Raw genomic sequence first — 27,111 nt, 5'->3', positions numbered from 1 at the left:
CTCTGCTATGAGGAATCATGAAGCATGAAGCTTTATCTTTCAGCCAGAAATCCTGGAACCTCTAGGAGATCACAGTCTAAATCAAAAATCAAAACACTTCCCCAGTGTAACTGCAAATTGAAAAGAAACCTTTGTACTTTGTACTTTGTACTGTGATACTGTGCTGCCAAACACATAGATGGAGGATGACTTTGAAATGCTTAAAAGGTTCTCAGATCAACTTGATAACTTTTCTAGGTAAGAAAAATATTAATGTCAGATAGGTATTTGTTGTGATTTGTGAAGGCCTGAGAGGTGAGAAAAAGAGCTCTTAAGAAAAGCAATAATTTGTTTGCTGTATGTTAACAGCATGATGTTTTAAAGTTATAGTGCACAAATAAAATGTCATTACTAAGGAAAGTGAGACAAAATATGCTAACAATTTATTGTAATAAAAATCCTACAAAGATGAGCCATAACATGATTTTGATCTTTCAAACAACACTGTACTCTATATACCAAGCTGAGAGACTGAGTTTACTGAAACTCTTCTGATTTCAGTTTAATTTTAAAATGTTATAGTACTAGGACTTAGTACCAAGAGAAATTGCTGAAGAAATGGTCTGACAGGAACTTCATGCAGTCGAATACGGAGAAGTGTAAAGTCCTGCAGCTGGGCAGGAACAACCCTAAGCACCAGCAGAAGCTTGGGACTGCCCAGCTGGAAAGTAGCTTGGCAGAAAATGCCCTGGGAATCCTGGTGGACACCAAGTTGAACATGGGGCAGCAATGTGCCCTTGCTGTAAACAGGCCTGACAGTGTCCCAAGCTGCATTAAACAATGTATTGCCAACAGGTTAAGGGAAGCAATCCTTCCTCTCTGTTCAGCACTGAAGATACCACACCTAGAGTACTGTGTCCAGTGCTAGACTCTCCAGCTCAAGAGAGCCATGGACATACTGGAGAGAGTTCAATGAAGGGCCACAAAGATGATGAAGGGACTGCAGCATCTCTCCTATGAAGAAAAGCTAAGAGACCTGGGTTGGTTCAGCTCGGAGGATCTCATCAATGTATATAAATACCTGAAGGGAGGGTGCAAAGAGGACAGAGACCGGCACCTTCCAGTGGTGTCCAGTGACAGGATCAGAGGCAAGGTGCACACTCTGAAACACAGGAGGTTCCCTCTGAGCATCAGGAAACACAGTGGGAGTGACATATACAACATTTTAGTGACCTTAACAATAAATATCTCACAGCTTCTTTTGAGGTTTCATACTTAATAATGACAGGAGTGCTGGAAGCTGCCTAGAAAACATCGCTGCAACCTGGAAGGAACAAGTATCAGAGCAAACGATGCAGTCTGGGAGGTTGGCTACACGTCTGGCTGAAAGTACCTCTATTTCTAACACGCTCACGTTTTTTGCCAGATTCTTCTTCAATAAGGAAATACACTAAGAATTACTTTCTTGTCAGGTGGGCCACCACAGGAGAGACATACTGGAGAAAATATGTTCTCCCAGACCATGGCCAAAGCCTTGTGCCTCATCATTGCTCTTAGGTAGTCACATTTGCATGAAGAACTTTAGTAAAGCAAATAAACCACACAAGTTGCTTGTACTAGTTTTTGGTAGTAGCTATTATTTTCATATAGGCCTTGTACTGTTGCGGTAGTTGGTACAAACCTGTTCCTAGCTGTGACCTCTTGGCTTGGCCACCCACACTTTCTCAGCCCATAGACACAGTCCTTCTTTCCCATGCTATTGAGTTGAACAGCACTGCATGGTAAAAGCAAAGGCCAGATGATTTGCAACTTGCATCTGCACAGGCCAGAACTTCAGGGATGCTCTGGCACTTGAAGGAGACCGCCCTTGCTCTGCCCAGACTCCCACCACTTAGCTCTGCCCACAGGTTCCCAAGGCTTTTTGTCCTCCTCTGCATTGTCTTCATACTTACGCCAGGCTTTCGTAAACCTCCATGTGCCTGATCCAAGTGAAGGAAACAAAATTGCTGATTCCTACTGGCTCTACGTCAAATCTGTCCTTTGCAGAAAAATATTTGAACCAGTAGAGAGAGTATTGACTTCCAAGGTTGACATAAAATTATTGATTTTGTTAATTTGCTTTCTGAATTTTGAATATCAAAAGCATAGCAACCTATTTAAAGAAACACGGGCAGTTTTGTATCTCCTGTTTTCATAGTTAGCAAAATGCATTTAGTGTTTTATTTCTGGTTACTCCTACAGGGCAGCCATGGGAGACTGATGAAATCTGGTAGCATCACCTGGGTACAGGCACTGCCCAGGACAGAAGGAGTGCTACTGAAATCCCAGAGCCCTTTTTAGGCTAGAAAATAAATTAGGAGGAGCTGGGGACAGATTTTGATTTCCTTTCACCTGCCGTGATTGGGAAATGCCTTTCCACACAGAGCTGAAGAACCCAGGGGGAAATGCAGGGGTCCACAAGGCAGCTATTCAGAGCACGACACGGCCAAGGCCAAGCAATGTCTAGAGGAGGAGATGCCTCACAAATGCAGCGAGCCGGACACTGGCTGCAGCCCCATCTTGAGCAGGAGCTGGTGTGCCCTGCCTTGATAGCTTGCCTCCAGGAGGCCATGTTCCCGCCCTGCTGTGTTCAGCATTATATATGCTCAAGGTGCTGAACCTCCATGGATATAGTAGGGAAAAAAATCAGAGCTGCCAAACAGGGAATTTTTGTGGCATACTGCTAAAGAGAGGAAATCTCTATTTTATAGAGAACCTGTCCGTTCCCTTCTTAATGGACATCTAAAACTTCTGGGACTAACCCTATATTTTCTGTCTAGGGTGGATCAAACCCAAGTGCAGATTATCTGTCACTTTCATGATTATTACAGTTATAGGAACAGCTTTTTATCCTTAGAGATTTCTCCCTGAGTCCGACAGAGCACCTCTACAGTGTCCTAAACCTGGCATTGATATATAGTGTTGCCAGTATGTAACTGGACATAAAAGCTATCTAAATACTGTAATCTGTTCTCAGCCGACAATAACACATCACACACGCATCCTTTCTGCTGTCTGTCATGAATCATGATGCCTGACAACTATGGGTAATAGGCTTCATAACATTGCACGCAAGCAGATAGGGGTATTTTTTTTATCCATAAGGGAACGATGCAGTTATAATTCTGTGGTTGTCAGCTCTTCCAGTCACACAGAGGCAGCTACGGAAAATGTTTTCCATTTTTTTAAAAAACCATGATGTCCATATTTCCCAGGTTCTCCTATTTGGTTCCTTTCATTATAAATGAATGGTAATTCCTACCTGGAATTCTGTTTATGTTCTATGTGTGAAGCAATGATTAAATAGATAAAAATTTAGTATTTTGGTAGTTAAGTAGTGTTTCAAAACTGACTCTGCTGAGGTTCTAATACTAACTTTGCTTTGGGGATGATGGGCTTTCAATGACTAAATTAAGCTTCTGGTCAATAGACCAAAAAAAATACACATTTCTGTTAAATTATTAACCATTAACATCAGGTAGTCATGCATACTAATACTGTGCACTACTTTTGCAGCAAGAAAAAATATTTCTTTAATGGAATTTTGAATTTACGTTATAATTTGTTCCTCTAAATATTCATTCTAAACATTTACATCCTTTAAACACTTGTTCCTCTAACTCATAAAAGGCAGCTTTCAATGGTTACATTATCTCAAATTTTATACCAATGCTGTAACTTCTTGAAGACAGCACTGGAATCTAAATCAGATGTAATAATGGATTGCCTTGTGATTGAAAGAGCCATATTATTGTCTTTAAAAAACATGCTCCCCAAGACTTTTTTTGTCTTGTGAAGACAGACATTTACTGGAGTATCTGTCACATGATCAGCTGTTTCCATAGGAGGTTGCCTTTATAAAATCTGGAGACTCACCAAGGTATTCTCTTTAGAAAATTTGTACTTCCTGTGATACTAAGTCAAGCATCAAGTGATATCAGAATTGTGATATACATCAGCCTCTGCTGCCAAATTTTAATTCTCTCATCAGGGCTTCATGTGTTATTCCTACAGTTGTTCTGTTTCTCTTCCACAGATTATCTTCCTTCCTCAAAAATTGCACCAGATTTCTCTAACTTGTCATTTCCCACTTATGCTCTTTAGATTGGGTCATATCATATGTTATTCTGTTTTGTAGTTGAATGGCATTCTGCTCAGTCACTTGACTTTCTTAATCACATAAGAAAGGCCACATGTGTAGCCTTTTCATTTTTTTAAATTTATTTTTATTTATGGAGTTTAATTTACCGGGAAAACTCTAGAGGATGGACAAAGAAATCTTGGTATTGTAAAGCATAGCCCAGTTGAAAATCAAAGCATTACTTTTAGTTTCAGATTATATTTTTCCTGGACACTCTAATCTTGTTTTGCCATTATTTCTGATGAATTACATATTCCATATGCTGGATATCTATATGGGCCTTGCACATCATCTTTATTTTTGTACATGGGATGTATTTGGATGTTTCTGATAGTGATACAGTTTCTGTAACAACTATCAATAATATTTGCAGTTTACCCTTGATATGAAGCAGAATAAGAGGAGACTGAAAAGCAGTAAGGCCATCCTCAAGCCAGCATCATCAAAATAGACATTTTTTCTCATTTTCATGCATATTTCATGGAATGGATATATATTCATAACTCAGCTGGGTCTACCATGCAAACTTCCATTTCTCCGGGCTGTCCTACCATGTGAGACAGCATAAGTATTTCTTCTTGTATATGTGAAGGTAAGCAAATTTTGTATTAATAGGTACTGTAGAGTGCTTTTCACCAATCAATGGTAATGATACAGAAAAGAATGGTCTTAATGAAAAAAGGCACATGTACAATAATGTACGTTATTTTTCAAATAGAAACACAACCTTTCAAAACAAAAAAGTGTGTGGTGTCTGAAATCCATCCTAGATAAAGCTTTGTGTATCCATAGCCAAAGTATGTCAATCAATTCCTCACTGGCTTTTCTTTGAAAAGGAAATACAATAGCAAGCACACAGAATGTGGAACAAATTACTGGAAACATGGAGATAAATCAATTCTTCACCATTTATTAGAAAATAAAATAGCTCAACAATTCATAAATATAAGGTGTGCTAAATGCCCAAGCTATGACTATTACACATGGGTTTATTTCTGTCTTTATTACAGTTTGCTTTTAATAGAGGCCTTTAAAAGAGAGAGGATACTTTCTTGTGGCAAATTTACTGGCAGAAAAATTTCCATTCCATTTTTGGTGATTTCATGCACCTGAGATTTCACTCTTCCATAAAATTCCTCTGGGATAATGGAAATTTTTCACATTGAATCATATGAATGTTTGAAAAACCAGTTCTGTGTGAAATGTCATGCTCTGCAGTTCTGATCAGACACATAAGAGGAACTGTGGCCACATTTTATATTTGTCTTTTGAAGGAAGATATCAGTAAAAGGAAAGAAGAGATCATTATCTGGAGCAGTTGGCTGTTGAAATGTTCTTATGTATTTCTAATTTGCTACAGGACTGAAAAAATAAAAATCCTTCTTTCTTCAGGAAAGGAAACAGTGCTCTTCATACTCCAAGAGAGCCTTAATGTATGACATATTTGTAAAGGGAGTCAGATGATTTCACAGAGCCTTGTCTGCTGATAGATCATCTGCCACAGCACAAGCTGCTGATAAATTCCTTAGACCTGAGAAAGGGATGTACTGTGATTTCAGCTGAGAAAGAGAAATGGAGTGCAGCCTTCATTTCTAAGGGTTTTACTTTCTGTATGTAAGTCTTGAAAGAGCTGACTCCCTGTTCCTGTTTGTGAGATGAGAATTTTTGCATTGGACTGTGTGTGGGAAGGATGTCATGACATGTTAGGCAAAATCCTCATTCCACATTGGTCCCTTTTCTAAAAGATGAAAGGGCTGGAACACCATGAAAGGATCCTAAAACCCCTCTTTATAGATTGCAAAGGACTTCCTTGTGGCAGGCAATCTCTAGTGAAAAGGGCTTCCTTAGAGTCAGGCTGCAAGCAGGAAGGGCCATGTTGACTCTGTTAAGCAGCAGAGTGAATCACCATATGTATAGTCTGATGGAAGACAGACAGGCTTTTAGGACCATTATAGATATGCCAAGGACCTCTGCAGTTCCTGGACCAGCAAGCTGTGGATGAAAACGGTCCACTTGACTCTTTCTTCTGTTAACTGCAAGCTCTGTGCTGCACCTCTACAAGACGTGGTTGCAGAGTTCAATTCTGTGATCTGTGGCACCACCCAGCTTTAAGTGACTACACGAATTAGAAAATTTTGCATGCACATGAGTCCCTCTCTGGTTGAAGCGCGGGAGGTGGTGGGATGCAGTCTGTGACAAAGTACCAGAACAAACAATGTGCACAAATTGCTAACATGGGGAATCCCAAATGCTATATGAATCAGTCCTTTAGAGCAAATAATTCTTCCTGTAATCTTAGTTCCTTATGTTGTAGTTCATGTTTTAAACAATTTTGAATCTGTTTGATGAGGGGACACCAAGTTTGTATGGAATGAAGTTCCTCCGGCTTTGCTGAAACACATTAATCCCTCTACTTCCTCCATTTTGCCAGTAATCTGGGCTTTAACCAGTGTGAAGCAAGATGACTCAAAGGTAAAGGAACATTTTAAAGCAACCACTCTGGCTATTAAGGACTCCAAGTGATGAAAGAACAGAAAAAAACTAGCTAATACAGATCTGAGATTTTCTGAAGTATTTTTAAATTGGCCAGACTATATCTGCAAAAGACAGATGGTTTGAACAGAATTGCAGACATATTTTCTTCACAGATTTTAAGGCTTCCCTGAAATTGTAGCCTCTATGTTTACCAGAATGTCAAGAAGTACAAGGTTGGCTGGTATCAGAATTGATTTTTCAGTGCTGATCTGAACTCTGTGGTAGAACATAAGTGAACGATAGACAATGACATGCAAGTGGACAGCTTTGCAACTCTTAGGCTACACATTCTCCTGCTCCTGGGGGTGAAAAACAGGCATCAAAACCAGTCAGGTAAGTATAAGGATGCTGTTTGCACACGTGAAAAGAAAACAATAGTTGGACACAAAAACAAGAAGTAAGTTTTTAATAGAAGGAACAGGCTTATTTCTCAAAAGAGCCTCACAATTTATGATCAAGTTAGCAAATGTCAAATAATAGAGCTGTAAAGGGGGCAGGTGGTTGTCAAATCCAGAAACTATATTTGCATTTCCACTGAATTTTCCAGTCAGTGAGTCATTACAGTTTTTCAGAAGCTGTGATGCCAGGCAGAGCTTCACGTGGAAATCTGACTTTGTTAAAAATATACTTGTTAAGCATTTCCTCTTTATATCTGATTCATGCCTCAGTGGATGTCATAATATTTAAATGGTTGCTTACTGTTCAGAGTGTGTAAAATGCACAGCTTGGGAATGTACTTAGTCACTTGTGCAGAACTGTGAAGTCAAGGGCAAAAGGAAAGAGTGAGTTTCCAGGCTGAAGATTAAACTGCTGGATGAAAAACAATGAGGATGGTGTTGGATACAGACTCACAGAATCGCTCATACATCTTAAACAGATCTTTGTTAGGCAGATCACACAGTCCTCACAGTAATAAAGCAGCATGCCTTCTGCGTTTTTACACACTTCTCCCTTTGGAGAATTGTACTTAAGAGCTAAGTCTTCTGACAGTTTTGACAAATTTTTATTACTGTATGTCCAGCACAAACAGTTCTTCTCTATATACTTAGAGAATAGCAAAAAGTCTTTTAAAAAACACAGAGGTGCTCTCAGCTCCAGTCAAGTGAGATTAGTCAGTTTAGTGTGGCTGCATGGCTGCAGTCATTAATTGAGAGCCAAGGGAGATCTGTCCTACAGAGAGCAGAATATTTTACAGCCTATCTCAGATAAAACATCTTCTGGTCAGTATTAACTCCCAAGCCTTGTTAAACAGCATAATTGAAAGAAAAATGTCACATAATTTTGCTGCTAAATAATTGATGGTGCCTGAGCACTAGACAAAAGGCCTGATTCTCCCTCGCCTCTCTAAGGCTCTTCAGGCCACATCTGCAGAAACCTGCCTGCAGCCAGTGGAATTTATGGGGGTGTAAAGCTATTGTAGCTGATAAAAAAAAACAGGCTGCACAGCTTTTGTTTACTACAGTATTTCTATTCTTTTGAGTTTTCATAGTTCTGTTTTCTTTTGCTGAATACACAGATGTGTTCAAGAAAGTAAGGGAAAAATACCTTCAAGTGTGCAAATAAAAGACATAACTGTCAACTTTGTAACAAACACTGCTGGTATGTCTGTTGTGCTTAAAGCAGCTTAATGCCTAAAGAAATCTGGGATTAACTTTTCCGCCACCACTACCAAAAAAAAATTTTAAAAAAGGCAAGCACAAAATCAGGTTACAAGCTAAGAACACTTAAAAGAGAAAAAAGAAACATTTTTATTTTATGAAAGGTGGATGGATTTTAGAAGGAGATTATAAATAGTTCTTTTTTTTTCCACATAGGAATTTTGAAAACAATTCATTTGCCGACTTAGGAATAATTTCCTCTAATGCTAGGGTGACCTTTCTAACTTTTTGGGTTCACAAATGACGTTATTCACAGCATGCAATTCATACATAGCTATGAAATTTTGCATAATGCAAGTGACACTTCTTGATCCATTTTCCTCTTCTTTCTCTTTCTTGTGAATTGCAGCTGTTACATCTGTAGCAGTTTCCATAGTAACAGTCAATTTTGGACTTTACTAAAGGGTGGGAATGAGTAGCTTGAGAGTGATTGACCAGGAAATGGGTTTAAAATGAACAATTATAAAACATTTAGAGCCTACTAGGAAAAAAAAAAAAAAAACAACACTAAAAAACCTTAAACCCTTTCCAGCCCTTCACAGTGTTAACCCAGCCTTCCAAAACCACCCCAAACAGCAGTTCTTAACACATAAATCATTAACATTGTGACCTGAGACTGGCAGCTTGTTGAGACAATGGTTTCTGCTGTGCAGATTATGGTAGTATAGCTTGGTTCTAAATTTTAACACTAAAGAGTCCTGTCATTTCTGCAAATGTTCCTCTTTTTCTCAGGAACTGATCTTGCCCCAGCAATGTCGCATATGATAGCATTGAAATGATCTGGGCAGGCACTGGAGTGATCTCAGTGCAGTAAGATTTAGCAGTGATTATGTGGTAGTTCTATGGAAAAAAGTTTGTAAATTTAATAGATGTTTTATTTCTTTCCCCCCCAAATCCACTTCAAGAACCAACATTTCAGCCTCAAACTGTCTTGAAGGGGTGCTTATATGCGTTTGGCTAAAGCTGTAAGAAAGAATGGCAGTGTTGTGAATGGGTAGAAACCTAAAGAGCCTGGAAGATGGTTTCAGAGAGTCTACCATGACTGCTGCACAAGACCTCTCCATGAAGTGAATATTCACTGGAAATAACTGTGGCAAATAGCTTCAAAAGGAAATACAACAGAGGGGAGGACAGAGATTTGGTGGCTTAGCAGCTAAAACTTTGAACATTTAACCTCTGGATCTATGCTGAATGCCTAGCTTGAAGTTCTCAGAAAAAGTATTTTCTACTTCAAAATGGAAAGAACTTACCATACATAATTGGAAGTGATTTAGGATAAGGAGCTAGAATAGTAGTTTTATGGGGTCATGACATTTTAACCTGCACATTTTGTCATGGTGCTTTTTACAGCTGGTGACATTTAGTCCAGGGAATAATTTGTCTTGACATGTTTTTGTTTTACTTTGGGTTTGGTTTTGTAGCAGTGGAACATAGATACTTTTTTGTGATAAGTGTTTGGATGCCCTAAGTTTAATTATTAGGAGGTTGATTATCTAGCTAATCTTTACATAAATGAAATTCTGGTTTATTGTAGCAGATAAATTACAATGTAATTGCATATCTAAAATCAGCATTAAAAAGGCATGATTGCATTTCCATGGAAAGAAATTTTCAAGCAGACTAAAGAGAGAAGGCAGATCATGTGCTCTAACTAATGTCTGTCTGGTGGGGATGGACCATGTGATGGTTGCAGGTCACCCATAGGTCTTAATTTCATGTGATCACTGTAGATACTTTTTAGAGGACTGAAGCAAATCATGTGATTGAACCTAGAAACTAACATTTATTTCCTGTTATCCTTCACATTATGCAATTGTTACTGTATAAGATGACTTAGCCCTATCTTGAGTTGGGCAATTCTGTCACAGCTGGGTTTCTGTGTAAGAGATGAAGGTACTTGGAAGCTCACAGAGTCTGTGTTTCAGTGTATGTAAGTAACAGCTATAATTCAGTTGTTAACAAAACCTTTGCTTAAGTCTTCTCCAGAACAGACGTTCTATTATACGCAAAACTGATGAACATATTTATGCATACATACATATATACACATTTGAAATAAAAACTAGAGTTTAAGGATTTGAATGAAATTTCAGCTTATCCTAATATGACTTGGCTCACCTTCTTCAGAAATACTGTGATAATAAAAATAAGAGCATCTTAAAAAATAATGGAGCAGAAGTTTAGCTCTATGGATCACGACAGCTTAGGGAGAGTGGGAGAAGGAAAAAATAAAAACCTGCACTCAAAAAAAACAAACAAAAAAAAGTATAACAAAATGACTAGTGAAAAAGAGTTAAGTGCTCCACTTCATGCAGCTTGGCAAATGGAAGAACACAAATCATTGCAAAGGAAAAAGCAGCTTGGAAATCTCTGGAGACTGACTTCACATGGCTAATTTACAACCACATGCCGCATCTGTCACTTTTACAAATCAATGAGAGTGCCTACCCTTTAATAGCACAGGGTCACTGGTAAAGGTTGCTAGTGTCGACCATACAGAAGAGACCTTTCAGGATGTCAGAAAAGAACCTCGGTGACGCACATTATCACCCACATGCTCCTTTATGTCACTTCCAATTTACTTTATCTTAAATTGTCAGCTAGCAGAGCTCACTCCCGTATTAATAACTAGAGGTTTGCATCCAAGCCAGCAAAAATAAACCCTGCTGATAGCTCCATGAGGCAGCTGGCTTGCTCTAAAGGAAGCTGAAAGGGAAAGATTGAGCTCTTAGCCCTTCTTAGTAGAGCCTGTAATATTCAGGAAAGGAAATAGCTGATATGACTTACAGATGGTTCTTGTGTAGTGTATAGAGAAACATTTGTATTTTGTTATTTTCTGTAGCTACTGTTCAATAGAGGGTGATACAGTTCTTTTACAGTATTGGACTACAAAAGAAGACATTAAGGCCACATATTAATGGAAAATGTTCCCATGAGTTGCAACAACTTGCTTCAGCGCTGAGTTCTTATTTCTCCATGGCATCACTGGGTATTTAACCCACTTTCTTACTCTTTTTCTGGTTGTATTGGAGAGACTTAATAGGCTTGATTCATTACTTGAATTCAGCTGGTGGAAGCTGAGCTCTGGCGTTTGGCACTGGAAACACTATTTGGGTAAATCAGCAATGCCAAACATGTCTCAGCCCAGCTAAGCAAGCAGTCCGGCAAAGCACACATTTACCCTGCTCTTTAAAAGCACAGGGCAGGATGCAGAGTGAAGTGCCTGGAAGAAGTGCTGATGCAGCCAGTGCCACAGGTGTACTTTGGCAGGGTTACTTCTGCAGGATCACAGCTACTCACTGGGGGGAAATCGCAGAAGCCCTGCAGTACTCCCCATGGTAATTGCAGCTTCCTTCTTTGTATCTAATCAGGTGAATAAAACCCTAGATTTTCTTTCTAGCTTCGTCACCTAAGGAACTTTTATCTACAACTTTGACTGAATCTGCACGCGAGAATCTTGCTTTTACAGGCAAAACTTGAGTGCATTCATGTATGTACGCCTGGTTAGGTGGTTGTTAAACCTGCTCCTTGATAATTTCGTTGGAATATTTCCTGATTTGTAATTTTATTACCTTGCAGCTATATTTCTTCAGTCATAATATTTTCTCGATAAAGTATCCTCGTGCATTTTTTCTTTTTGTATGGAATCCATTTCATGCCTTTGATATTTCATAGAATCATAGAATGGCCTGAGTTGGAAGGGACCCACAAGGATCATCGAGTCCAACTCCTGTCCTTGCGTAGGACAACCCCAAAATTGACATCATGTGTCTAAGGGTGTTGTTCAGTCTCTTCTTGAACACTGTCAGGCTTGGGGCCGTAACACCTCTCTGGGGAGCCTGTTCCAGTGCTCCACCACCCTCTGGGTGAAGAACCTTTTCCTAATGTCCAACCTAAACCTCCTCCTGCCATTCCTTCAGGTTCTGTCATTGGTCACCAGGCAGAAGAGTTTGGCACCTGCTCCTCCTCCTCCCCTTGTGAGGAAAGTGTAAGACCCAAGTTTTGGCAAGTTTTGTCACCTATCTAATTGTCTTATTTTCCTGTTTATCTATAAATATGTAAAATGCATAGTTCTCAGTAACAATCTTGTGGCATCCTGCCCTTTGATAAAAATAACCATTTCTTTCTATATTTTATTTCACATTTTTGATATTATACATTATTATTTCTTGGGCTTGTCTTCTCTCTTACCTTGTAACACCTTTGGAACCAGCCTTTTTGAGGATGAAAGCTGAAAACTTCACTGAAAGTTCAGCTACAGACTATCAGCTAGCTCATGCTTACCCACATGTACAAGGTGATTTCTTCAGAAATTTTGGTGGCTATACTAGCTATGACTTCCATCTAAAAAAGCAGTGGTAATTATGTCCCAGTATGTCATACTGATCCCAGTGATCATTAACTCATTTCTTTTCTTCTTTTTTTTTTCATATTTCTGGAAAAGAATTTTAGTGTCCTGAAGTTTGACTTTCAAGTATGTGGTTTTCAGCATTACCCTTGAAGCACCTTTAAGGATTGATGCCACGTTTGTCACTTAGCTTTCCTTCCCTCTAAAAGGTAAGTCAAACGTGTCTGCCTCATCAGCCGTCACACTTTTGGATTGCAGAATAGATGTACCCTAAATACCAATTAATTTGCCAACTGGTTGCATGTCAGGATGGCAAATGAGACCGAACTAGCCGTTTTGTGTGAAATGTTAAGACAGGACTAAGTATATCTCTACAGAGAAAGCTGTAACATTTATTCAGACTCTTAAGCTTCTAGTAAGAACTAGCTCTATTCACGTACTTCTGCTGAGGTAACTGAGTTTTGCATAAGAAATAATAACTGACCTAGCTGTCAATAATCTCAGCTACACACATTTCACAGCAACTGAACTACAACTGGTTGCAGACAGGTGGGAAAAGTGAACTGTAGCCACATCTTGCAGGGAAGGCTCAAAATAAGGATGTTACAGAAGTGATTTATATGTTGCAGTGAAAATTTTACCCCTGGATTTACCGCTATTAGGATGGTGTTTACTAGTCTGGTGTAGTCACGATTTTCGATGTGACAGCAGAATAGAAAACAAACTTACAAAATTGTTATTGCTGTTGTTGACAATAAAACACAGAATAGCTCTTCTGCAATGGAGCAAAACATTTTCTCTTTTGGAGTGATTTGCAAATTTGTGGTATTAATGAAAAAGTATACAGCTATGATAGTCATCTCTGGAACATTACTTTTTAATACTGAATGCAGGGCTTCAAGCAGTGATTTATGTTCTCAGGCTCTGATGATATCTGCCACATTCACATTGTGGCTTGTCAGACATAGGCTATTGATGAAGGCAGAAGCTGCTGCTATCTGGGCTTCTTTAAACTATACAATTATGTCACCCCAGGTTAAAAAAAAAATTGGTCCTTCAGCGAATCTTTCCTCAAGATTTGCAGCACAGACTGACTGTGCTATACTGTGCTAATCACTGTAATTAACAATTCTTGTTTTACTAACACATACTTTATTGTGAATGTGTACCCTGTACAGTGGGTGTTGCACTGATGCTAGGCATTTTGGTCATGGTTTTATTTAAACTTTCAGAAGTTTTCAACCTAATACAATGACACAAGGGACCAAAAGAGAGACAAAGAATAATACATCGATGCAATAAGAAAGGCACAGTTACTGTTGTCCTGTGTAGATAAGCTAGTATTTGATCAGTCTGTGTTGTTGCTGTTTGGTTTCCTTTCTAACCAATACTTTCCAGAATGACAGAGAGGTACATAAACTCTTCAAGAAGTACAGCTGGATACATCTGCTTGGCTGCTTTAGCGACCTATACTCAGCTTTTACTCAGTTTTTCTCAGGACACTGCTGTCACTTGTTTCGGTCAAGTTGACAGTCTTAGTCATGCTGTGCTGGCTTCAGTTCAAGCAAGGCTATAAAAATGTACTACTTACTTGTGTCTATGATGCAGAAACTGCTCCTAACTTGTTCTTTTCTTTCACTTGTAGAATAGTAATTAAAATATGTTTGCAATACAACTTTGTTAAAAATAGTTCAGCTCATGGGAAATCAACACGTGCTGAAATCACGCTGAACCACACTTTCACAGAGGAAATGAATACTGCAGGTAAGGTAAAAGCAATCAATGTAGTTCAGAGATAAGTGCATAGTATCAGTTTTAGCTCTTGCAGTGTCTTTATCCAGAAGATACTTTGTACAGGAGTGATACTGACATACCACATTGAAACCCATTAATTTCTTGAGCTGTCAATAAATGCAAAGCTCTGAAACCACAGATGATGGCTGGTGAGATGTGTAGAAATTATGTTAAAAAAATGGACTTCCATTGCACACTCTCCTTGTTTTCCCTGTTCCATCGGTTCTTCAAGGAGTATCAATATTCCTAATGACTTATAGGGGACAAATTGTTTCTTGTTTCGGATAATCCTTTTAGGGCCATATACACTACACGGGATACGTAAGATAAGATAAACAAGAAAGCAAGCTGCACTTTAGTTTGCACTATTCATAAAAATAATAAAAATAAAAACAACTGGTCCATTTAGACACAGGCTACTTTGAATTAACAATAAAAGCACTAGAATTACAAGAGTTCCTTTTATAAATTTCATCAGAGTATTATAATTTTTTAAATTTATCCTGCCTAAGAAAAATGTCTGTTTTCTGTATTTCTCAGATCTGTTGCCTGGAGAGAGTTGTACTTTATTGTTTTAGACCCAGTTTTTGCTGTTCTATCTTTTTACTTAATTCAAAGAGCTCCAAGGGTTGTTCTTTTTTCCCCTCTTCTTTCATTTTATAGTTTTTGATCTTCTCTGGATAATATAGGCAGGTGAATAAAATAAAATTTTATCTATACATCACCTCTGCTCAATATGATCCTACAGAAGAAAATGGGAAGAATAATCGACATTGGTTGAGGAGCTAAAGGCTGAACTTGCTCCATAATTAAACAATACTTTCACATGGCTGAGTGAAGACGAAGGAGCTATCACTGTTCTCTGATGTTCTTTTATAAGACTCATCTCCATTTGAAAGCTTACTTTAAAAGTGGGTTTTTACCTGCTAGAATTTTCAGCAAAAATTTAGATTACGCTCTAGATATTGAAATTATTTTTTCTTTTATATATACTCTGATAGTATTTCATTTGTTGATGCCAGCTATTGTACTATGGCATAAAAGCATGAATATACTGAACTGCAAAGAAATGCTGACACAAAATATACCCAAGAATTGACCGTCCTTTGCCCCTGCTACTGTGAGGCAGGAGGATAAACTGCCCTGAAGGGATCTGTGCTCCTCACTTGCTCAAGGTGCTGTGGAAAAGCAAACGTACAAGGCGGCACAGCTTGGCAGAAAAGGTGTTACACAGAAAAAATATGCTGTTCAAGCACCCTTGGGACATCAGCAAGGCTCCTGGAATACTGTATCAGAACAAAATTCCTCCAAAGCCAAAAATGAAACCTGAGAAATATATGCATCTGCTCCTATTGTTTGTGCTCAGGAACATAGTCTTGACTTCTTGAAGAGATTCCTACTGTTTCCTTGCATGTGAAATTAGTTCTGGGCACCACTGTTGTCATCTCAAACTTTTGTTCTTTCATTTTGGATGTAAATCAGAAATCACAGGCCCCAAAGGATCTCTCTTTGACTACAGGTGCCCTCAACACCCACCTTGGAGGCGAAGTTCCCACTGTAGAGATTACTAAAGAAGTTATGGTCTTTCAGAATTTTTTACTTAAGCACTGCCATAGTCTTGTGTCTAGCCAAGGCCTGACAAACTAGATGACATTAGGCATAACCTAGAAAAAGTTCATCAGCTCCACCTAGATTAAACAGATATTAAATAACTTTTTCTGAGCTAACCAGTTGGCAAACCAAAATATGACAGCAGTTAAACACTGGTGTCCTTGTAGTAGCTTTAATATCTTATGGCTAGAAAAATATTGCACAAATTCAGCTTCACATTAGGCTTCTATTGTAATTTGGACATTGGCTTTCAGCCTTCATCTGTGTCCCGAGTTTTCAAAATATTGAGTTTTTCTGATGTATTAGAATGTTTTAATTCCTGCTTTTCTTTTACTTTAAAAGGCAAGTACATTAACTTCAGTCTCCCTTTCAGGTGGTTCTGGGATGTCATGTATTAATACTTAGCACTGCATATTACTAAGGAAGATAAGCTTCAGTGAATTCATGAATTTCAGGACATGGACATAATGGTACTAACTGGTGGTAGTGACTGTGCTGTTACTTCAATGCTTATGAAAAAGCAACCTTTGGGTAAAACCATACTGAATGTTTTAGCAATACTGCACAAAACCTGGACCTGTATTTCCTCCTCAACCCAAATTCTGTCATGTGTTCTTCAACCCAGATGTTCAACAGAAGTGCTCATACATACCAAAGCAATGGTCTTTCTTTTTTTTTTGATTCTGTGATGTAGAAAACATGAAAAGAAATTTTGGCCTCTGGGATTATTTGTTTTCCTTTCTAGAGAAGAAAAGGAGAGAAAATAGTATTATGAAAGCAACTACTCAGAACTGATCAGAACTTAAGCATGAAAAGAAAAGAATAAAAGGAAAATAAATAATTACAATGAGGGAGAAATGAAAAGATTTACAGTGATCCTGTGCCTGTGTATTGAGATAGTATTCCTTTGAAGGTCTAGTGAGTGTTTTCTGATAGTCATTAATACATAAATAACTTTAGCTGTTATAAAATATATCTGATACTGTTGTAATACCTGCAGTGGCATAATAATTAGTTATTGTGTTAGTCCTAAAATGTTAAAGAATAAAAGATCTATGAAGATTACTACCATTTTAAGACAAAGAGCTTATGTCACATAAGGTGCAGAGCAGTAGGCACTGAATTTATTGTAATGGCTAACACATACCACCTAATCTGAAGAGCTCCTATATCTGCAGTGTGAAGATACAATAAGATCTTAACAGTGTGGAATATAGCCTTGAGAGCAAGGCTGTGAAATGCTGTGATTTGAAAAAGAAATAACAGAACAGAAAACAAGATAGTTGACCATTGTGAAGATAGAAGAGAAAGCGAGATTACATATTAATAAGGAACTCATTTCTGGTCAGAAATTATCATGCCTATTTTGTTTCGAAGAAGCTTAGAAATGGCTGATAAGTGTAAGGTAGCTGTTGTGAAAGCATATGATGTGGATTTAAACCACGCTTTTGATAAAAATGGTTTTGAAGGATTGATGGTGGGAGGCAGAAAGAAGAAAGGCAGAAGGAAACAGACTCAGTTTCTTTTATTTCCTTAAAGGATGAAGTGATCTTAATTAAATACTCTCCCTTGATTTGCATTGAGTAATAATGACATTTTCTTCCCCTGGCACTGAAGTGCGTTTTACAGTTTCAGCAGCACTCTGTATTTAAATCCTGTTATTGCCTACCAGAATAAAACAGAAGTTTAACAAGATTATTTGGGAGGTTCCACTTATTTAAGGCTGAATTTGTTACCACATCTATCAATATGTTCAACATTTATTTAGACCATACAATACTGTGAACATCTGTTTGCCTTTCTCTAATATCTGATGAAAATTATGCTGTTTTCAGGGAGAAATTTCCTCAAAATATTTTAAAAGGCCTATTTCTAAATGTACTGTTCTTGAGAGTTGCAACTTTTGGAAAAGGGGGGATAGTGATCTTAACACAACAAATAATCTTGAACAGATATTTAAAAGGGGGGAATAAGGCACGTGGATATTTGCAGGACTTCTTCTGAAGCAAAAGATAAACACTCTTGTACAATTCAGGTATACACTGTCTCTGCCACCCTTAGTTTATATAGGTGACAGAGTGATAGCATATTAATATTAAACTGAATGCTTAAAAATGGCTGGGTAACACAGGGTTGGCAAGTTCCATTGGACAAAATGCTGGAGACTTTTTCACAAATAGAAGGGTGGTAATAAGTGAGGCTGCCTAACACTGGGTACAGGTCTTTAGGTATCCTGACCACACCGCCTGTGTAGAGCTGCAAGCAAAGGAACCCTCGGGAAAGCTGAAATATTCCCATTTATACGTGTTTGGAGAGGCTGAATGGATATTTCTTCTATTTAAAGTGAATAATGATGTTATGACTGGTCATCAGACGACCGTTTTTAATGTCACTATTGCTGCTAATTAATAATCCTGTAGCAGTGCCCCTTTCCTTCTATGAATGAAGCAGTAAATGTGTGACCACTTCTGGACATGACCAGCTCAACCCTGCTGCAAGTTTCATGGTTTGGCTTATCAAATGCCATCAAGCACCCTAGAGAGGGGAAGACCTGTGCCCTGTTCCAGAGGTCTGGATGAGGACCAGGGGAATGGAGCAGCATTCCACTGGCAGGGCTCTGGGGCGTGAGCATGATTGTGATCCTGCACACTTGTAGCTTACCCAGTGGCTCAGACCTTCCTCTTCAGTGTTACTGGCCCTGTCACCCCCATCTTTCCATAGAGAGACCTGAAGGACCAGAACATTCATAAAACAGTTATGTGGCTAAAAAAAGTCCTGCTAACTATTTTTAAAATGTGATTTCCTCCTAATAGTATCATATTTCTGGAACGCAGTACTTTGAAACTCATTTAGGTGCCACAGTCTCTATTGATTTTCTTAATACATATATATCTCCAGTGAACTTTTTCACTCATTAGGACCCATTAGCTAGTTTACAGCATGATATCATAGTCATTAGAGAGTTACTCATTGCTAATTGAACATTTAAGACTTCTACAATTCATATGAGTGAATTTGTCCAACATATGAGGACACTATTGCTAATTTTCCTTATTTGTTAGTTTTATAGTATGTGTTGTAATTTCAGCTTGTTCTATGTTGATATACAAATGCAATATCATAGCTATTTGCTTCTGAAACATGAGGTTTTGTGCAAAATGGAGAGAGGAGGTGGTTTACTAATTTTTTACCAAAGGATTTAAGCTGGCTACTGCTGGTAATTTTCCCAAACTCTTTCAAGCTTGAAGTCATCAGCTGGTACGTGGTAAAGTCTGCTGCTAGTTTTTGTTTTCTTTTCTGATTTGAACTTAAGGGGATATACAGCCTTGGACTGTGGCACTTTTTCTCATTTTATTCTTACAAACCATGGCACATAGATAATGTAATCTTAGAATAATTTGGATTGGAAAAGACCCTCACGACCATTTGGTCCAGCCATTAACCTGACTTTGAAACTAAACCATGTTCTTAAGAACCTCATCTACATATCTTTTAAACGCCTCTGAGGATGGTGACTGAACCACTTCCCTGGGCAGCCTGTTCCAATGCCTGGCAACCTGTTCATGAAGAAATTTTTTCTAATATCCAATCTAAACCTTCCCTGGTGCAACTTGAGGCCATTTCCTCCCTATCCTATCCCTTGTTACTTGGGAGAAGAGACCAACACCCTCCACACTGTAGCCTCCAACCTGCAGTTGTAGAGCTGTAAAGCTGTAATAGTTATGGAGTTGTAATAATGCACAGAAAAGTGTTCTTATTTGAGAAATCTGCATCTTAGCATGATCAGTTTAAATTCAGCACTGAATGCAACTGTGTTCGAAGATTTATTTCATTCTTATTGGTAACATTGCACATTTTCTCAGGCAAGATGCCAGTATAGATGGATTCTAGCAAGTTTTGATACCTTATTAGGATTGCAGAACACAGGTGTTAGGATAACCTATATATAGGTATTAGGATACCTTATCTGGATTTTTATATCTTATTAGGGTTGTAGTGCCTGTGTGTTTAAAATTGTAGGATATTATCAGAATAGAAAGAGAAGACCATAAAACATGATGTGATGCCATGGTGTGATGCCATTAAAATGCTTGCATCAGTTGGCTTATTGTGGTAGAAAAAGCAATCCTCACAGCAGTCCTTATAGAAAGTTGTACTAACATGTTTATGCTGTTTATGGTAGTTTTCATTAATGCTTATTTTTTTACACTGCATTTTGCCTGGATACTGTCATTCCAGGCCTAAGTTTTATTTAAGCAGAACTGGGTTTTCATTTTGCTTTTCTGCCCTCTCTGATCATGTGGCTTCTTTTCATTATATCATATTATTGTTAAATTTTGTATAATAACACAGGAAACAAAAAGATCTTCAGTCTTTTTACAGAGAAGATTTTTCTTTGGAAAGGAAGGTTGTTGTCACTCTAAATTGGCTACAACAAATTACAAGTAAAATTGGCAAAAATGGGTGAGATATGAATTGTATCTTCTCAGTGAATAATACCTATGATCTTCAATATACCACAGAAATTCAGACATCTGTTCCATTAAACTTCTGATTGCTTGAAAATTGTCCTTACACAAAAACCCCTGTGACTAGAGCATGTGGGTAGCTTTAGTGCTATAGTTGTCAGCTCTAGTTAGATATAATAGAGACTGACTGTAATGTGCCTTAGAGAACCTTGAACAAGGAAGTGTGTGTTGTCTTGAAAAATAGAAATTGCAAGTGTCTCTGCTATGATACTCCAGTGAGTATAATTGACCTCATCAAGTAATTCTGTCACCTGTGCTACATCCCATTTTGCAAAACTGCATGTGTAAAATATCTAAACCTCCTATTTTTATTTCAGTGTTTGGAATCTTTTCAGGTCATCACCTCAGAAAAACATAGTAAAATGTTTGAAGCAGGATTTTCAAAACTGATTTTAACAACCAGTTTTCCATCTCCTGAAATTTGGTCTGATTTTCAGCCCACTAGCACTGAGGATTTCCTGAATAACAGGGGTTTTTTTGAGAATAGGCTTTAGGTGGCCTTGAGATTATATTTGATCTAAACCTTAATTTGTGGTTTTTACCTCTGGATCACATTTTTTTCAGACCTTCATGTTCTGATTTTTGCTAGACATCATTCATTGGTCTTGGTTTAAGTCTGTTCATGATACTTATCTGACCTGATTTCTCGTATTGCATTGCCTGTTGTTTCCACTCAGTTGAAGTGCCACCACTTTTCCATTCTTGCAAAAAGAGTCTTTCTGGATTAACTTTATTCAATGGCTAGGTGATCTTGTAGACATTTTTCCTCTGATGTTCTTTTTTTTCTATTTGGTTGGTTGGTTGGTTTGTTTGCTTGTTTGTTTGTATTAGATTTATATTTCAAGAAACAGATTTATACTCAATCATTGTCATTGAATATTGTAGTTACATGTTCAGGAATATTTCTGAGAAAATGTAGAGGGATTTATGAAGGGGTTACATTTACTTGGCATGTGGAATGTTTCTTAAAACTTACTACATTCACTTCCTGTATTTCAACTTTTATCCTCCAGCCTTTGAAGAAGTCCCATATGATCTGTGCACATCCCAAGTCACTGCTTCTGACACCTTGGAAGATAGATTTATTCAGACTTTAGTTACTTTTCAGCTTCACTGATTTCCTTCCCAGTCACCAGCATATTTCTTCCATAAAGCAAGAGGTAATACTTCTTACACTTACTTACATTTATGATACTCCTCCTATTCTGGTTTAATTTCACTTCCTCCCATGCCTTTGGTGCATTCCGTGTATAAAACATTCATGAAATGCAAATTATTATAACCTTCTTTTTCCATTTCACCGAACAGATTTAGTCAGATGAAACCTTCAAGGTATTTTAGGTATCAACAGGCAATACAGGACTGACCTCAGTGTGTAAAAGTGTAGTGATGTTTAGAGAACCAGGATCCAGCCCTGCCCTCAGATTGCAGACAAACCTGAAGAGCTGCCTGCTGAGAATCTTCTCTGCTTGGGCAGCGCTTTGCCTCAAGCACGGCGCAAAATAATCACTGAACTTGAAAACACCATAAACTAGGTTGCTGGGGTAACTTATTGCATAAGAACAATTCTGTTGGGGCATGCATACAATTATTGCTTGTCTTCATTCCTGTTTTGAGTTTCACTAGGCATGACGCCCCCGCTTAGGGAGTAAATCCAGAGATATTATTGAATTACAGCCAAAGCTGCTGCAAATATGGGCAATGGTGCTGTTAATTGGACTTTTACAATACAAAACTGATCTGTAGTAGTCTCTCCAACCATCGTATTTTGTGTCTATAGGCACATACATAGATGTGTATGATCATGTATGTGAAAGTACGCAAAAGGAAATCTGCTAAGTATTGTAAATCCATTCAATTACACTCTATAATGATTCTTCATAATTTTCAGTTTTATTTTAAATACAGGTAATCATATTCATCTCCATACTTTTAGAAGACTGTTACACAGATGTTATAGTTTAATAACAACATTCCAGTTCTCTCTACAAAATGCAGGTATCAGAATCCACATGCATTGCCTTTGTCTTACTGGAAACATAAAATGTCCAGCCCTTAGTGTACGATTGGTAAGGTTTCAGATTATTCTCAATAATATAATACTGGAACACATTTCCATGAAGTTCTGTTGGCTACATTTTTACAAGTATATTTTTTTTTTGTTACAATTATGGTTGTTGGTTATAAACAATTGATTTGATCAACATCTTCAAACCTGAAGCAAAAATATCAAATCTTCATACAAGCACTCTTTAGCCACACAGTTCTTAAACTTGGGGCAATATTATTGACTTTAGTATTGAAAATAACTGTTAACACCAAATCTATTCTCTAAACACAAACCAAGCTTTGCTGTGACCATTCAGTCCTTTCAAATGTGCAACTGCACGAGACCGGTTTAAGGAAAAAACAACTAAAATAGTTAAGTTGCAGGAAGTAAAATACTAAAGAATAGGAAAGACAGCACCATTAGCAAAATGCCTTCCCTGTATTAATTGCATTCTAAGCAAACAGGGTTGTGCACTGCTGTAAGAAATGCAGTAATGTAAAAATTACTTGAAACTGAAGGCAAACTTTAATTGAAAAAGATGAGAGAGATCCTTTACATACTCTGACGGAAAATTAAAGCAAGACATTATTTCATTCTTGCTTTCTGGTGAGACAGAGATCATTATGAAGCAGGTTTACTTTAAAATCCTGTCAGCTAACATTTGTTTACTTGACATGTGCAGTAACACTCTCCAGTGGAGGTTTCAGCCAAGTGTAAAAAAACAGTTGAGATCTTGCTCTGTTTCAATTTGGTATTTGCAGCTTGCCTATCTGAATTTCACTGTTCAGTACCATGTTGTTTTTTAGAGTTCTGTTAAGATGTATTGCCATGTGATTTTGAAGTTATTTTTGTTTCAAAATTTATTATATATTAGAGATTTAAATATACCCACATGACTCTCCTATATAAAGTTACTGTTCAGATTTAGTATCAGATTTAGATATATCTTCATAAGTATGCATTTTCTTGGCCATTCTTTTGCAAATTCTGTAGGATTTTGAATAGACACCAACAGGCCTTTAATAGGGTCCCAAAGATTAAAGTTTAACCCCTAATGTTCAAACTCTATTACTCTCAAGCTTTCCAACTTAAATATTGACAATATTCATAATTATCTTCTTATTTTTTTATTAATCTAAAAACTCTTTTATAGACTAATGGTGCTTGCTACCCTAAACTACATAAAGCTACAGAATGGAGCCAGGCTCTTCTTGGTAACAACCAATGGTAGGACAAGGGGCAATGGGTACAAACTGGAACACAGGAGGTTCCGTTTAATTTGAGAAGAAACTCCTTCATGGTGAGGGTGACAGAACACTGGAACAGGCTGCCCAGGGAGTTTCCGTCCCTGGAGACATTCAAAACCCGCCTGGACACATTCCTGTGTAACCTCATCTAGGTGTTCCTGCTCTAGCAGAGGGATTGGGCTAGGTGATCTTTTGAGGTCCCTTCCAATCCCTAAAATTCTGTGATTGTGTGATTGTTTACATGATAAATTGTTCATTTTTTTTGTGTGTGTCCTTATTGGCAGTATATACTTTCTTTGTATATCTTCATATTTTCCATCTTAATTTGATTCAGGAAGAAGTGTTAGCAAAATTGCCATATGAAAATCTACTTTAATGATATCTCAAACCCCGACAAAATAAGGAAATTTTGAAAACAATCCAAGAGAATCAATAGCTGACTCCTAGACTGGTTGGATTTGAATTAGAAACAACCTTTTAAACCATTTGGATTTCATCTAATATAGAAGAATAAGGAATACTACTTTCACCTCTTAAAATTTCACATGAATATTTTCTTCAGTTTCACTTCACAAGAAATTGCAGTAGCATCTCTAAGTTATGGGGGAGATGCTTAAGAAAATCTCTGTCCATTAGAATTTTTGCAGGAATTAATTTTATGTACTTTGCTTCTTTTTTTTTTTTTTTAAAAAAAAAGCATAAACAATAACTGGAAGGTATTTTAAAGAAAATACTAAGACATAAAATAAAAAACTAATAAATATTACTGAAGAAAATAATCAGAGCACCTTTGGTTTTATATATCAAACACACAGCATACTTTATTAACCATTTACAAGATGATAATTACATAACGAAATTACTCTATAAATAACTTAGGAGAACAGATAGTTAATTTTTTATAAAGAACTTTTGTAAAGGTTTTAGCTGTAAAGAGAAAAAACTTACTGTCTTTTTCAAAAAAATATTTGTCAGTTTTCAATGAATGTGAAGTAATAATGTTGTTTGTCATATTTTGCATTAAACTATTAACATCAGTTCTGATACAGAATCATTAATCATCCCTTATTTGAAAGTATCTGTAGGCTTATCAACTTTAAAGATATTTTTAATGACACCAGATGAATTCGAAATTTACAATCACACACAAATCTGTTTCTTTTTGTTTTGTTTCATACTGTAATCATATTTCTCTTTTAGCAGGTATCTATGTTACATCACAACCTTGAAACTGCACCATCTAGAAGCAAGAGAAAAATGTAGTGTCTTCTCTATAGAACACTACTTGACCCTTCTGAAGTAAATGGAAATTTTTTGTATGCCAAATATATTTCTGGAAACTGCCTATGCCTGTGATAGTATGTGAATATGTTCACACAGTTCAGCTTTGTCATACTTTTCATTTGATCTGAACAATGCTCATTTTAAACAGTATATTTGACTGTTACATAAAAAGCAAAAGCTCACTAATTGTAATTACCAACATCACATTCAGGAAAAATTCAAGAGATGTATGTAGTATCTTTTGTCTCCTTGGCTTTCAATGGCAAAAGAAAAAAGTTGTAAATGCTTCAAACATGCAAATATAAATAAATTCTTCGAGCATACCCTTTCTCCAGAGTTACAGCAATTAGCTTGAACAACATTTCTGTCAGGAATTCCAAGGCTATGCAAGAGTTTATTTCGTTTGTTTGTTTGTTAAATTTAAACCATCACACAATCACATTTGTTATTCCTGTTGGCCTGAAGAAAGGAAGCTCTCTTTGTTAACAGAATCATTTTGGTTGGAAGAGACCCTCAAGATCATAGAGTCTAACCATAACTATAATATCTAGCACTAAACCATGTCTCTAAGAACCTCGTCTAAACACCTTATAAACACCTCCAGGGATGGTGACTCCACCACTTCCCTGGACAGCCTGTTCCAATGCCTGACAAGTCTTTCTGTGAACAAGTTTTTCCTGGTATCCAATCTAAAGCTCATCTGCCACAACTTGAGGCCCTTTCCTCTTGTCCTGTCACTTGCTACTCAGGAGAAGAGACCAACACCCTCCATGCTACAACCTCCTTTCAGGTGGATGTAGAGAGCGAGGAGGTCTCAACCTCAGCCTCCTTTTCTCCAGGCTAAACAGCCCCAGCTCCCTCAACTGCTCCTCATAAGACTTGTGCTACAGACCCCTCACCAGCCTCGTCAGCCTCCTCTGAACTCTCTATAGTACCTCAAAGTCTTTCTTGTAGTGAGTGGCCCAAAACTGAACCCAGTATTCAAGCTGTGACCTCACCAGTGCTGAGTACAGGCGGACAATCACTTCTCTAGTCCTGCTAGGCACACTATTGTTGATACAAGCCAGGATGCTGTTGGCTTTTTGACCACCTGGGCACACTGCTGGCTCATGTTCAGTCGGCTGTTGATCAATACCCCTAGATACTTTTCTTTCAGGCAGTTTTCCAGTCACTCTTCCCTGAGCACTTGACCTTGTTATACCTCATACAACTGGCCTCAGCCCAATGATCCAGCTGGTCCAGATTCCTCTGCTTGGTGTCGTGTGCAGACTTACTAAGGGTGCACTCAATCCCCTTGTCCAGATCATTGATAAAACGACTAAATAGAACTGGTCTAGATACTGAGCCCTGGGGAAAACCACTCATGACCGGCCGCCAACTGGCTTTGGCTCTGTTCACCACAACTCTTTTGGCCCAGCCATCTAGTCTGCTCTTTATCCATCAAAAGGTACACTCAACCAGGCCATGAGCTGCAGGAGAATGCTGTGGGTTATGGTATCAAATGCTTTATTGAAATCTAAGTACACAACATTCACAGCTTTTCTCTCATCCACTAGACAGGTCACCTTGACATAAAAGGAGATCAGGTTGGTCAAGCAGGACCTGCCTTTCATAAAACCATGTTGACTGGGCCTGATTGCTTGTTTTTCTTGTATGTGCCGTATGTTGTCACCCAGGATGATCTGCTCCACGATCTTCCCCAGCACTGAGGATAGGTTGACAGGTCCATAGGTCCCCAGAAATGTCCTTCCAGCCCTTCTTGTAGATGGGCATCATGTTTGCCAACTTCCAGTCAACTGGGACCTCCCCAGTTATCCAGGATTTCTGATAGACAATGGAAAGTGGCTTAGTGATCACCTCTGCCAGCTCCCTCAGCATCCTGGGATGTATCCCATC

At 37.9% G+C, this 27,111-nt stretch overlaps 1 long non-coding RNA gene across 1 annotated transcript; it reads left to right on the top strand.

Moving 5' to 3' along the window:
* Positions 1–14,373: 14,373 nt before the first annotated feature.
* LOC309451553 lies at positions 14,374–25,269 on the top strand. The gene is made up of 3 exons (XR_014186269.1): positions 14,374–14,464; positions 21,648–21,794; positions 25,132–25,269. It is a non-coding gene; the product is annotated as an uncharacterized lncRNA (long non-coding RNA).
* The last annotated feature ends 1,842 nt before the right edge of the window (positions 25,270–27,111 follow it).

Source organism: Streptopelia decaocto, assembly GCF_964273445.1.
Source record: "Streptopelia decaocto genome assembly, chromosome: Z".
Taxonomy (NCBI): Eukaryota; Metazoa; Chordata; class Aves; order Columbiformes; family Columbidae; genus Streptopelia; species Streptopelia decaocto.
The sequence above is the reverse complement of the archived record's forward strand: the minus strand, read 5'-3'. Positions and strand labels throughout refer to the sequence as shown.